Below are 12,610 nucleotides of genomic sequence, written 5' to 3' on the forward strand. Positions count from 1 at the left end.
TATAAAGCAAGGAGACTGGCAGAAGGACATTGGGATGGATCATGAGAATATGACAGATTAATGATTTCAAGAGTAGGAGCTCATGAGGTGCTTAATAATTTGTATGCCTTTGGCTACAAGAAACAGAAAACTGTAATCAATTAGTTTAAATGACAAGGGAATATATGAGTTAACCCACATAACAAGAAGTCCATAGGCAGGGCATCACCAGATGATCTTACAACCTATAGACTCTGACCTTCTCTAAATATTAGCTCATCCTGTGGCCGGTAGCTAAATAACTACAGGAACTGCAGAGGTCAGCTTCAGAGAGCACATTATCCAGAGGAAATGGGGATTGTCTCTTTCTTGTGTCTCTTATCAGAAAGAAGGAAACTTTCCCCCCAAAACTGTCCAAAAGACTTCCTCTCATCTTGCCCATAACTCAACCAAACACAGCAGAGGGTAGGAATTCTCATGGTTGACATCATCTGGAGTGAAATAGATGTTGGGGACTCAGCTAAGCAGCCACTACAGGGGAAAAGGAAGGAATCCACATGTTCCTTCTAAGCCGCTGGGTGTTTCTCACACATCCCCTCTTTAAATTCTTCCATCCACCCTCCAGGGGTATGCTCTTACCTTTTCTGGATTAATAAGCAAACAGAGGCTCTGGGAGGTAGCCACTGCCCAGGGACTCGCATCTCCACTGTGTTCCAAAGTCCCTGCCTCTTTTTTATTACTCTACACTGCAGACTGAGAGAGAGTGAAGTGGAAGACAGAAGCTGTGCTCAGAGAGGGGATTTTCAGTATTAAATATCTTACATGTGGCAACATTTCTTTTGAAGTGCTGCATGCTCGGTTGGCTTCAACGAAGACCCTCTAGGACTGAGGACTGTGAGAGCAGCAGTTGAAAACATCATCAAAAACAGACTCCTCCAACAGGTAGGCTTCTCTGGGGAATAACCCTGGAAACAGACAATCACAGGGAGGAGGGTCGGTCAAGTTCCAGATGCTGAGGGGTCCCCTGACAAACCACACAAAACGAACAGTGGGTGAGGGAGGCTGGGTGAGGAGGCGGCAGGCCTGAATAGGTTGGCTCAAACATCATTATCTTCTTTCCCTCCTCCTCTCCCATCACACCAAATACGGAAACAGATACCCGCCTACCATCTGTCCCTGAAGAGATACAGACAGCTCCACCATTCATCCTCTAGAAGTGGGAACCAGATGGGGTGACGTTTTCTTTTTTTCCTGGGCATTCAGAGAATGGGAAATCTGTGAGCTGGAAGCAACATGAGTGGTCATCTAGTCATTTTGAAGGGGAGAAAAATCAGGACCCAGAGAAGCCAAGTCACTTGTCCTGGGATGATAACAGAGCTAGGCTTGAACCAAGTCTCCATCTTCCAGACCCATGCCCTTTCCACTGCACCGTACTGTCTTCCATCAACTAGTTGACAATCAAAACTGAAAGCAGAAGTCTTCTCTTTTCCTGAGAGAATCCCAAGCCCACCGCGTTTGATGTCCCAGTGTGGGTGAACATTCTCCAGAGTCCCTAATGAACTGGCTGTTCACTCTTAGAGCTGATAATGGCGAAGCCTTCCCCATCTCTCCACCTTAACCTTTACAGAGCAGGGTCTGCGCGGACTGCATTTCACATTTTACTCTACAGTCACTTCCTGTGTTGTGCCAGTAGTGTCCCCTTACCTCTGGGAGCTAAATATACTTTTGCTCTTTAGACATGTAATTTCCACTACATTTTAACAACACGAGGCTAAACTATGAGTAATTGTCAGGGTTCAAAGCATGCAGGAAGAAGTTGCCTGGAATGACAGCTGCTCTTTATTTGGGGGCAAAGGTGACCATAATTCCTAAAGAGCAATGAGTTGGATTTTGAACTCAGAGACTCACTCAAAAGAATGGGAAGACTGGAAGGATCCCCAATCTCAGGTTCTAAATCTTAGAAAATTATGGGGGTTGCTCTACCATTCTACACTCATCCCAAGCAGTCGAGCTCTTACCCTGCTTGACTTTGAATCCTAGTGAGTTCTGGGTGATCAAAGATGACCCCATATTGTAGGAATTCCCAGAACTCGCCTCCAGGTCCTGTGTACCAGAGGCTGGTATCCAGTCAACAAGAAAAAGCAAAAAGATTTAGTAAAACCCCATTACTCATTTGAGAAGACTTGCAGAATCTGTCAGGAATACCTAGTGTTGAGTTCAATTGAGAGTGATGGTAGCAGGACATGGGCATGGTTAAGTTCTCCCCTTCTGCCACAGGAATGCTGACAATGTCTAATACTCCTTAAGTCACTCCTTCAGTCAGTGCCCTGTGTAAGGGCTAACTGTAACTCTCTCTACTCTTCTCCTCTCCCCTTTGTTCATCACGACCTAAGGGTGGAAATCCAAGTTACATCTATCCTTTACTCTCCCAAAGCACCCTCCAGGATCTGGACTAGGATGAGGCAAGCCAGGCAACTAGACCACAGTCACTCTGAGAGTCATTAAATTCTAGGTGTCTGGCATGCCTCCCTTATTCCTTATGTAGTCATCCTCATGAATATGCAGGAGGTGAGTAGTGAGTATTTGCATAATGTTCACTTCACTACTGGAAATTCTCAAATGTCTCCCCAAAGCCTGCAGGTCATAGTCCAAACTACTGAGTGTGGCCAACACAGTCCTTTCTGGGCTGGCTCCTGTCCCAGTCCCTGCTTCAGAGACCTCTACTCTTTGCCGTACATTGCTTTCCAGTAATCCTCAACTCTTTAGGGTCTCCTCCCAGGGGGTCTAGCACAGACTCATACGCTATTAATATGCTGATGCCAAATGATGGCAGAAATAGAAAACCTGAGGAAGAGGTGTGGCAGTGGCTAAGAGGGCTGGCTCTGATGTGATCTTGTCACTGTGAGGAGCTGTGCCCAGGGACAACTGATTTTTCTCTAAGCCTCAATTACCTCCTTTAAAAAGAAAAAAGAAAGAAAATAGGAAAAACACACCTATTTCATTGGCTGCTGTGCAGATTAAACAAAAAGTTCATGTAAATCTTTAGCACAGTGGTTGACACCTATAAGTGCTCCGTAAGTGGTCGTTAATGTTCTTACAAATTGGAAACAAAATCCAATCTTAGAGAAGTATTTATAAATCTACTGACTGCAGCTGAATTTCAGGAGGTGACAGTGACATATAGGTAACACTTAGATGCAGCCAGTCATCCTGAGAAGTCCAAGTTTTCTCTTTAACAGGTGTCTGCCAAGACCAAGCGAGAGAGACACTTTTCCAGACTGCAGACTTGTGCTAGAAGGTGCCACGGAAGAGTAAAGGTACGGAGTCTGGGTTTCCATGTATCAGTAGCAAGACCCCACACCAGAATTTGTTACCTCATTACTTAGTGTCTGAGCCTTGAAGAAAACATGTAAATTATGCAGAAAGGCACCATATTGTTGGAGGCAAATGAGACCTTCATTATCCCTGTGTGAGCAGGGCTTAGCCAACAGAGCAGAGAGAAACAGTAAACCCATCAAGGTCTGGCAGCACAGATGGGCGCTCAAAAAGGTTCCAGGGACCCTCAGAGTAGGGCCAAATGCTGTCGTTATTCAAGCAGTTAACACATGGCTAGGCACGTGGTGTGTCCCTAATGATTCTGCTTCTCTGCAGCCTTCTCTAGGGGAGGCTGTTCATCTGCCCACAATCCTCACCACTATGCCCTTAACACACACAGCCTACAACCCAGAGGGTTAGTATTCTCCTAGTCCTCTGCCATTCATAGCAACTTCCATTCCCATGTGATTTAAAGACCCTCCTGTCTCCATGGTCACACTACTAGGCTACACCATTGTCTTCAACTCCCACCCATTTTACACATTGACTACATTCAAATTCATCCCTTATGCTTACTGGGTACCACAGCATCCAGTGCCTGGCATGAAGTAGATACTCACTCAACATGTGCTGAACATTGGCACTGGTTCAAAGCCTTACTCTTCACCCCAATCCCTGTTGCCATCTCAGATGCCCTCAAGATCTGTTGAAGGATTCTTATAGCATCTCATCCTCCAGAGTCTTGCTTTACCTATTTCCATAGCCTTCTCTTCCATTCTTGGAACTCGGATGTATGTGTGGCCTGCCAACATCTACATCTAAAATCTTGACCTAAAAAAATCATCCATCAATCAATCTTTTAAATTAATTAATGTCTTTAAAATCAATATTTTATTCTTTCTTGTCTCCCATTCTTTACAAACCTGATCCAAATCATCACTGCCCTTTTCAAGATCTGTGCTACATCTGTTCTCCCACAACCCCAATTATCTCTCACTTCATATGGTAAAGGTCACCATATATAAATTCCCTCTAGATCCCTTCCCATTCACTTCCAAAATTAACTATATTTTCACCTATTGTTATTTCCTCACTTGTGGTCCCTTAGGAAGGAAAACTTCTTTGAAAGCAAATTCTCCTACCCTTGCATTCTATCATAATCTTCCTGAAATGGTACTCATTTCACCAACCTGATTTTATCTTTTATCACTCCACCTTTAAAGTTACCTCCTATTTGTTAAACCCAGTGAACTTTCAGTTCTTAGCCTTAGTTGGTTAAACTGAAGCATTTGAGAAGGTTGAACACATCCTTCTCAGAACCCTCTTCCTTTTCTTCTGATCTAGCACTCACCATGGGTTTGTTTTTTTTCCTCTATACTCATCCTTGCTGGTAGATACCCTTGGGCCCTTTACCTTTATTCTCTCTTGAAATTTTGGTATTCCTGAGACTTTGTCCTACACCCCCTTTTATTCTTAATTTATACCCTTTTCTTGGGTCATGGTACCCACTTGCATGGCTTCTACTGAACCTGTGCCCGTATCATGACTCCTAAATCTGTCTCCAGCCAAGACCTCTCCCTTGAATGTCAGATCCTTATACCCAAATAAACACAGAAACCTCTGCCTGGATATCTCTCTAGACCTCAACATACTCAAGACTTTGTGCAGTCTCTTCCCCATCGTATCTACTCTGCTCCTGAATTCTCTATCATCTTTTAGCAGTGCTATTGTCCACCTAGCTGAGGCTCAGACATGTAAGTGACTAGGACACAATCTGGTCTAGTATTTTTCCTTCTCTCACTGAGACTGGGTGAGGAAGGACTGGGTCTGCCACGGGACGGACTGCAACAGTTAGCTGACCATCAGGTGTGAAGAAGCCTTGAACAGGGAGATATTTTTAGCCAGGATAATTTGACTGGGATGTATGTAGGGACTTCTAGGGTTTTTCAGAGAGAAAGAAATAGAAATTGAGAAGCGATCTCTGGCATCTAACTAGCAGGAGGTCCATGTCATTGATCAACATCATTGAAGACTATTATTTTAAGAAGTTTTATCCAGTTGGGAAGATGTACTTTGAGTGCTTAAGTATTGAACTCTGAGGTGAGGTTTGGGAAAAGCAAATTCTGGCTAGCTTCTTCAAACCCTCCCACCAATCCTGTCCACCTACCAGATATGACATAAAACAAAGAGAACTTTATGTTTATGCGTCATGAAGATCAAAAGTAGCTCAAGCCAAGAAGATCTGCAAAAAAGTCATATGCTAGCAGATCAACCCTTAAGAGTCTACTTTTATATCTTTGAACAGCTTATTTAAATTTCTGCCTTTGTCCTGTTGCAGATATTTCTATAAGGATTGAACATGATTGATATAGCATTATTAGTTCAGTGATGCAGATAGCATTATTATTTTGGTACTCCCTATCACTCATAGGTAATTCACCTCTTCAAGTGGCCAACATTGCGTATGAAGTGCCACATCAACTCCCGATGCAGGCCAGTTTGAGAATTCTTGTGAGCAGCCTCTGTATGTTGATAGAACTCTGTGAGTTCCAGGTGACTGAATTCCCTCATGGTCTGAGTGATCCAAACACCAGACAGCGATGCACATTTACCAGAATGCAGGTTATCATGGCTCTTTCTGCTGTGACTACATGGTAGGAGAGTTATGTATCAAAGAGAGCACATACGCTTTACCTTGCTTTAAGTAAATAGCCAGCTCATAAGGCTATTAAGGGGTGGCAATAGACAGTAAGATGTGTAGGAGCAGTTAGAGAATCCAGAACAGGCCCCGTCCCATACAAACCATAGGCCTCCTGAGGTTTATGTCAAAACTATAAGGAAATCATTTATGAATGTTAAGCAGCATTAGGCAACATCACAATGTAGTTAGCACAGGTTAAATCTAAAGATTTCTATATGTTTGTAAACTACTGGATAAAAGACAATTAGAAGCAGGACAAGTGTATAATAAACATCCTTCAAAATGAAAAAAAAAAAAAGTAAATAGCCAGCTAAACAGATTATGCAAATGAAGTGTCTCCAAACACATCTCCAAGTAAAATGGGTAGACCTGTGTATATTAGCTGAGGAAGTATTACTCCCATTTCACATATGCAAGGTTACAAGTGGTATCACATTTTTTTAATGTTTATTTATTTTTGAGAGAGAGAGAGACAGAGCCATGAGTGGGGGAGGAGCAGAGAGAAAGGGAGACACAGAATTGGAAGCAGGCTCCAGGCTCTGAGCTGTCAGCATGGAGCCCGACGTGGGGCTCAAACTCACAAACCGCGAGATCATGACCTGAGCCTAAGCCAGATGCTCAACTGACTGAGCCATCCAGGCTCCCCGTGATATCACATTTTAAAGATATCTTTTAATCAACGACCTTAACAAGTCTCCACTCCTCCAAGCTGTGGAGAATTCAACTTCAATCCTCCTCTCAGAGGGCAGGGTGCTGGAATTTTATATAGTGCTATGGAACTTGGGATCCTCTCTCACCCAGAATCATTAGTTATCAGTTCATACTGTTAGTCTAAGACACCCGTTGTCCACATGCACATGGTCCCTTTGGGTCCATTGCTTGTGCTGCTTCTGGGGCAAAATAATATTTATCAGGTCTGGAAATCATGCAGCCATTCTCCTCCGAGGCCTACCCAGATCAAAGTGTCGCTGCCCATTCTCATGCAGCCCACTGCCCTCTCTTTCTTTCCCTGATATCCATAGATCCTTTCTTCGGTCTGTCTTTCAGGATTTCCTTAATAACACTACCTCTCTGCCCCCTCCCTCAAGAAAACCCAGCATAGTCTTCTCAGTGGGTTTAGACTTTGGAAAACAAAGACAGTAAGGGAAGTCTCACGTAGGCCACTCCTGCTTTCTATTCTATCACAAACCTCTGCTGAAGCAAGAAAACACAGAGCTTCCTCCCTGCCTAAATGAAGGGAAAGAAGAAAACACACAGGCAGAAAGTATCATTTTGCATCTCCAAAGCTGACTTCACCATTTAGAGTTTCCACTGGTGTGTACTCTGTGTGACAGGTCAGTTACCACAGGAAAAGTAGGATGAGATGCTTTGCAGACCAACTCTCGGACAGCATCATGGTGGGCTGGTACCACTACTGGTGAACCTACTCCTATAGGTCAGCAATAAAAGTGACATCCTGCCTTCCATTCCAATAAGACACCTGTGTCTTATCAGAGAATTTTTTTCACATATATTATTCCATCAGAGTTCCCACAGCCCTAATGTCAGAAAAGCTGTATTATCCTCATATCACTGAGGCTCCAAGAAGTAAAGCCATTTAGCAAGTGTGAAGTAGAGATGGGATATGAACCTATGTCTATCTGACTCCTGGATTCCCTGCTCCTTGCACTCCCTGAATATTTACCCCCATTTTCTCTCCCCCCATACTTGACAGGGCTACCCATAGCAAGGCTCAGAGCCCAGAAAGCCAAATGGTCATCACTCCACCATGTGAGGCCAGGCAACACCTCTTCCTGACTGCTGGTTCTTCACTTGGAGCATCCTTTCCCCACCTAAATGCAGCTCAATGCCCCTCCCCTCATGATTTCCCTTACAGAAGGCTGTGAGCTCCGTCTCTTTGTGTATCTGTAATTTAACCAACCATCCCTCCATAATGATCTCCCTTGTATTTTGGCATTTATACACATATCTCATGTTCTCCAGGACATTATTGGCTCTGGAGTGGTATGACCATGTCTGAATCATTGCTGCCTTCCCAATACACAAGGCCTGACCTAAAGGAGATACACAAGAAATGTCTCTGAAATTGAAGGGTGAACTGGAGATGAATGAATGTATGAGGAAAGGAAGGAGTGAGTGGATGAACTAATGGATTGAGTTGAAAATGAAAACAATGGATGATACCAAGAATCCCAAGCAGCCCTTATGGACAGTGGTGAGACAGTATTCACTACAAAGCATGAGAGAGGAAACAAACTGGGATTAAGAGGACGCCAAAATGCAAATATAATTCAAGGTCTGTGAAGAAACACTCCTAGGACCCAATAATTCCATGTTTCACTCTGAATTCACTTTATGGGTACTCATTTCTGGAACTTCACTTTTATAAGGCGCTAGCCCTTCTTTCTGATCATTAATCAATAGCCATGATGCAACAATGCTATCAGGGAGAATAATTTTGGTGTGCCCACACTGTGCCAGGTGCCCTTGCAAATCTCTCACTTAATTCTCACAATGATATGAGACCTGTAGTTATATACCCCATTTTACAGATGGGAAAACAGAGGCTTAGAAAACTTAAGCAACTTTTAAGATCCCTCATCTAATAAATGACAGAGTCAGAATACAAACCCATGTCATCTGAGTTCAGAGCCATCTCTCCTAATCCCTCTCCCATCTAGGTTTCCAGCAACATGGCACCATGCCTGGCTATGACAGCAAGCTTCCATTCATTGAGCACTTGCTATGGGATTCACCGAACACTCTGTGGACACTGAATTCACAGCAATCTCATGGCGGAGGCACTGTTTTGATCCCTACCTTATACACAAAGATACTAAGGCTTGTGTGACGGAGTGACACCACTAGAAAATGACAAAGCTGGAATTCGAATGTAAGCTGACTTCTTCCAAAACCCATGCTCTTTACCCAATGCTCATAATTACCGTGTCCCAGAAGAACCACTCATAATTTTCTTTCTTGTTCAGTAGATGGTTGTGGGGTCATAGAAAGAGCCCTGTATTTGAAACTGGATTATTTATGTTCTAGTCTTGGTTCTTCTGCTTAGGTTTGTACCTTGGACAAGACATTTAACATTTCTGAGCCTCAGTTGGTCATCCATATGATGGAGGCAATCATGCCCCCTGTGGAGCTATTGTGAAGGCTAATGAGGAGTCAATGCTGATGAGCACACTGTGCAAACCTCTATTTCTGTGAAGGAGAAGGGGGTCAATAGATATGATTATGCTTGTCCTGGAAGTGGATAAAAGGAGTCTCACAGAGATGAAGTGTCTGGTCTAACGATCTCACAGAGAGTCCGTTCATTAGGCCAGGAACAAAGCCCAGATGTCCCTAGGCAGTAGTCCATGTGCCTTTTGCTAGGTGGCCAAGGATCATTATTTGCAAGGATGAGATTCTGCCAGCCCCACAGTGCTTCTTTGGTTTCAACATGCATCATCTTTTCCCCCTCACACACCACCCAGCTCTTTCGAGGCCCCTTGACATTCAGGGTAGAAGTCTTTTTCCATCGTTCTTTGGCTTAACTGTTGAATTAAGTGGTCTTGCTCTGTTAAAGAGGTCCACCCAGAATGAGCAGTCTGGAGAGAAGGCAGCGTGAGCCTGGTCAGGCTCGCTTGTCAAGTGCTTGAGATCCTCTGCTAATGAACACCGTTTGGAGCTGCTCGGATTAAGCCATTATCTGTGCGATCTTCACCTGACCCTTTATGGACCAAAATTCATTCATTCCAATTTCATGCTTAACTAGGAAGGTTTTACAACTCCTTTCTCCCCTGGTATCATTTCTCTTCAATCTCCGGGACCCATTATGCAGCAATTTTGCTTTCCCCAATTTCATTTTCACTTTCAAAGTGAATGTCATTTGTCAGGCAAACCACATATTCTTTGGATCCCTATCTGTTAAATTATTTCTGAACTTGACTTTTTGGGGCCCCATTCTGGCTGACCTAAATTCTTCTCTGTCTTCTACCATTTCCCCCTTCCCTCTGAAGGCAGCCATCTGAGGCTTCATTGCCTAAAGAGGCTGTTTCTGGAAGCACTTATCTGTTACCCCAGTTGGATAGTTATCATTCCTATCTAAATTAGCTAGTGTGATCTTTTCTCTGAACTCCAGGCAGAACCGATCCTTTGTATGAGAACTCCCCATCAGGTTTCAGACCCATCTGCAGCGCCATTCTCAGATCATTCTCTTTGGAACTAAGATTCAAGTCCTCAATGTTTCTAATGCAATGTTCATCTCTGTAGCCACTTTTCAAAAGAACAAGCCACTCTTGCAGAGATGGTGCCTGGAATCCCAATTAGGCCATCTCTTGCCCCAAGGTCATCTCAGAGGAGGTGCCCTGCAAGGACCCCCTCGTCTTTTCTGTCCTGGTGTTGCCAGCTTTAGAGAGAATGTGTGATGGAGGGGAAGGGGGTGTTAGGGGGAACAGCTGCAGAGTGGCAAAGAGTAACTTCATACAATTCACCTTCAGAGCAGCAGCAGAGAGCTTCTGCAGTGAAACCATGACTATTAACACATGTCAGAACTGATCTTAGGGGATGGGCAGCCCTACTCTACCCTAGGTTGGACGGACCATGGACAGAGTGTTGGGCTGTATTTGAAGTGCCCCAATTCCAGAGGACACTACTACATGTAAATTGCACAGAGAATAGCCAAGCTTGTGAAGAGGCCAAACTGTGTTAAAGACAGTGGAAAGAACTGAAATGTTTAGCCTGGAAAGGAGAGCCTTTTGTGGGGATAAGCAGGGTGGAAAATTCTATCTCAGACTCCTGTTTTACAAATTAGAAACCTGAGACTTGGAGAGCACAGACCTGGGGAATAAGCAGAGTGAACTTTGCAAAGAATAAATGAGATCATTTTGCTTTACTGCTTAAAACCCGGCCAAAGACTCCCGATGCTGTCAATATAAAGGGCCAACTCCAAGCCATGGCCTCCAAGACCCCCTATGATGGTGCTGGTCCCTGTGTACAAGGTGGAGGAACAGCTAAACTGGTACAACCAAGAGACCCCCCTCCAACCATGGTTTAAACAAGGTAGAAGTTTACTTCTTGACCTTGCTATAAACGATACCACAAGTTGCAGAGTAGACCATAATTCAATAGGGGCCATTAGCAGAAACTGTCAGCTGATACTTCAGGAACATACCCATGAATGAAAAAGAGACCCTTGCCTACTTCGTGTACATGGTGAAGGGAAACAAAAGTAGACTGGGACAGAAACTGGAAGGTGGCCGACAGCTCAAGTGAAGATAAGCACATCTTTAAGGAATGAAGTGTAATGCTAATGCTAATGTGGTATGTGCCACATTTAAGGCCATGAAGACTGTTAAAGTTTTCTGTAAATTAAAAAGTTTGCACGATAAAAAAAGTCAGAGATGAGGAGTCAAGGGCAGGCAGGGATGCTCTGTCATCCTCAAAGAGGAGCTTCTGGGGTGCAGAATGGCACCACAGGGAGTGTAGAATGGCACCTCAGGGTCTGGTACAGTGGCAGCTTTTTGGGGAGCCGCTCCCTGCCCACGCTACCGAGCAGAGCTGGCCCATCATGTAATTTATCTCAGTGCAATACCCTACTTGTTTCTTTCATCGTACTTACTATTATTTATACTTATTCACTTGGTTTATTTTTGTCTATCCTTCCTCCTCATCTCCACCCCACTAGACTATAATCTTCAGGAGGGTATAACAGGGTACATCTTGAATTTCCAGCTCACTACTGTATTAGCTCTCTATCCCTGCTTAACAAAGTACTGCAGAACAGAGTAGCTTAAAATAATAAACACTCACTATCCACAGTTTCTATGGGTCAGGAATTATGAAGCAGCTTGATGGGTGGTTCTGGACTGAAGTGTTTCATGACATTGCAATCAAGATGTCCGATGGGTTGCAGCTCTCTGAAGGCTTGGCTGACACTGAAGGAGTTATTCCAAAATGGTTCACTCATAAGGTGCCGGTTGTTGGTAGGAGGCCTCAGTTTCTTCCCACATGGGTCTCCCCAAGCTGCTTGAGCATCCTATACAGTATGGCAGCCGGCTTCCCCAAGGGTGAGCAATCCAAAAGAAAGCAAAGCAGATGCCTCTATGTCTTTCTGACTTAGCCATAAAAGTCACAGACTGTCATCTTTACAATATCCTATTGTTTACACAGGTCATTCCTATTCACTGCGGGAGAGGACCACACCAAGATTGTGACTATCAGAAAACGGGGTTGAGGAGGCACCTGGGTAGCTCAGTTAATTATCCAACATCAGCTCAGGTCATGATCTCATGGTTTGTGGGTTCAAGCCCAACATCAGGCTCTGCACTTGTGGTGCAGGGCCTGCTTAGGACTCTCTCCCTCTCTCTGCCCCTCCCCAGCTATCTCTTTCTTAAAATAAATAAATTAAAAAAAAAAAGAAAACTGGGATCACTGGGGGCCATCTTGAAGTCTGGCTACCATAACTACTCAACCCCCAGCTGCCAATATTGAATTGACATGTGGTAAGCGCTTAATATATGTTTGTTCAGTGAATAAAAGAATGAAAGAGCCCAAGTAAACTCAGAATTATCAAGATTAGTAACTGAACCCAGTCTTGAAATCAAGTCTTAAGTTTCCTACTAAGTG

Source organism: Panthera leo, chromosome D4 (genome assembly GCF_018350215.1).
Source record: "Panthera leo isolate Ple1 chromosome D4, P.leo_Ple1_pat1.1, whole genome shotgun sequence".
Lineage (NCBI taxonomy): Eukaryota > Metazoa > Chordata > Mammalia > Carnivora > Felidae > Panthera > Panthera leo.